We start from the raw sequence: 2,634 nt of genomic DNA, 5'->3' as shown, positions 1-2,634 counted from the left end.
CCCCCCCCCCCTCTATTCCCCTTGCTAGTTTGCGTGCGAGATTCACCCCCCCTCCCCCACCCCCGCCCTCCTTTTCAAAGGGCCGATTGTACTTTATTGGTCATTCCATACTTTTTCTTTACAAAACATTCCCCTCTGTGTTAAAATTATTGAGTTGGGGACCGACACAGGGTACTGTCACATTACCTAAACTATAATGTGTTTGTTTGTTTGTTTGTTTGTTTGTTTGTTTGTTTTCGGAACAGTTTTCCGGCAAACGCAACGCTGATCATTTATCTTTAAAATGCCCAGGAATCAAGAAGGAACCAAAGAGGTTTGGTAGCAAGTGAGTAAATTGTAAAGAACTGAGCAATTTATAAAGAAACACATCCCAAAGCTGGACATATATCTTTAAAATGTCCTGAGGTCAAGTATCAACAACAGAGGTTTTGTAGCAAGTGCTTAATTATACAGAATAAGGCAATAAATGAACACATCCCAACACAGAACATTTATCTTAAAAATGCCCGCGAGTCAAGAAGCAACCACAGAGGTTTGATAGCCAGTGAGTAAATTGTAAAGAATAGAGAAATTTATAAAGAAACACACCCCAAAGCTGGATATTTTTTTAATGCCCTGAAGTCAACTTGCAACAACAGAGGTCTTGTTACAAGTGAATCATTATAAAGAATAGAGCTATAAATGAACTCGTCCCAACACTAGACATTTATCCTTAAAAGGCCCTAGAGTCAACAATTAGTAACCACAGAAGTTTGGTTGCAAGAGGGTAATTATAAAGAATAAGGCAATGAATGAACACATCCGCTCACGACCCTCCTCATCATCTATCAGTGAAGGGCATTAGAAGATCGTAGATACAGTAATAACACCCAATAACATTATTCATAATACAACTCTGCCGGCAGTCCGCGTGTAAAGAGTATTATTTATAGGCCTATTAATAGAAACTTCGATCCACCTCACTGACATGCAAGCTCTGCGACAGAATCTGCGCTTCAAACACAGGAAGAGTTAGCCATGAAAGAAGCTGCATGAATAAAAACTGTGAACCATCTTAATAAGCTTATATTATATGACCGTCTGCAAAGACGAAGAGACCCACATTAATAGAAACGTTGACCTCCAGCTGGGTCAGTTCTGTCTTGTTCTTTTTTGTTTTTGTTTTTGGTATTTTTGTTCTCTTGGTGGTTGGTATTGGTACCACAAGGTGTCGAGGGCTGATGCATCTGTGCGAGGTAGATCAGGTCGTGGTTTTGTAGTTGTTGTTTTTTGTTTTTCTTCAATGTAGATGTTTTCATGCCCCCATTGACATAATTTAGATCATTAAAATTTAGAAGGAGAGATACCGACCCTGTCTGTCGGGGAGAATCCGGGCTGAGAAGGATACATCATCCCAGCAGAAAGACCGAGATACTCGATAGAATGCTTCTCGCTACTCTGGAATCGAACTCCCGCGTGCGGCAAACAAGCGCCTAACTGCTACACCTCAAACGCCGGAGTGAGCTAAGTGTATTCCCTTTTCAATCGCCATGTTCTCCCTGCTGATTCACCTTTCGTCGCCTGAGTACAACAACCCTGTAACTCACCCTTGTTTAAAAACTCTTTTTTTCCTCCCCCCCCCCCACTAACTGTAACGTTGTGGAATTTGTGTAAAGTTTTTTTTAGACATGTAGCTCTATAAACATCGCAAGTGCAACGTTCAGACTTTAATTTTTAACTAACACCGTTAGAAGAATTGACAAATTTTATTTCTTCTCCTGTAAAAATTTTGTTTTTGTGGGATACAGGGTTGTTGTACTTTGGGAGACGTTTTGCTCTGGGGGCTCTCGTAGTCTAGAGGTAAAGGAGTTCGCCTCTCATTCAATAGGTCCCGGGTTCGAATCCGAACAGCGATGGAACATTTTCTGTTCTAATATTTACTCCTTTTACATCCTTTCCTCCTTTCTAACAATGTTCTGTCATCTACTTTCGTCTCCATTTTCTGCCTCCACCCCTTCACCTCCTTCGCCCCCGCCTCTGGGCTCCTGACTCTTTCTGCAGCCTTTCTTCTGCTACTCCCTGACTCTTTCTTACTGCTGTCTTTCAGCCACACCCCTGATCTTATGGAAAGTAAGATCTACACCTAGCCTTCTCGGATAAGGGAGAAAAATCTCGGAGGTCCCGTGACCAAGTTGCGCACATTAAAGATCCCTTGGACTTCCAACATCGATAAGAGTAGGCTTCGGCCGCCACCTGGATAAAAATTCAAAAGATCCTACCAACTGAAAATGTTTAATGTGTCCCGCGCGTCATATGGCCTTATGCAGTTGCCAATGCCGTAAAACACTTATAACAACAACAACAAAATTGTTCTTGTCTTGACACCAGGTCAAGCTCAGCAATAGCACAGCTCTATGGAACCAAAGCAACGCTTGAACACCATCACTTCAACCATGCCATCATGATCCTAAACAGTGGGGTGAGTATCTATCTATCTATCTATATATCTCTCTATCTATCTATCTATCTATCTATCGATCTATCTATCGATCTATCTATCGATCTATCTTTTGATCTATCTATCGATCGATCTGTCTATTTATCTATCTATCTATCTATCTATCTATCTATCTATCTATCTATCTATCTATCTAT

At 41.1% G+C, this 2,634-nt stretch overlaps 1 protein-coding gene across 1 annotated transcript in view; it reads left to right on the top strand.

Moving 5' to 3' along the window:
• Nucleotides 1–2,634, top strand: part of LOC101856982 (dual 3',5'-cyclic-AMP and -GMP phosphodiesterase 11A) — a gene marked incomplete at its 5' end in the record, with an annotated part of 142,616 nt that overhangs the window by 127,307 nt on the left and 12,675 nt on the right.

The sequence above is a fragment of the Aplysia californica genome, unplaced genomic scaffold (assembly GCF_000002075.1).
Source record: "Aplysia californica isolate F4 #8 unplaced genomic scaffold, AplCal3.0 scaffold00481, whole genome shotgun sequence".
In the NCBI taxonomy this organism is placed as follows: domain Eukaryota; kingdom Metazoa; phylum Mollusca; class Gastropoda; order Aplysiida; family Aplysiidae; genus Aplysia; species Aplysia californica.
This window is presented reverse-complemented; position numbering and strand designations above follow the sequence as displayed.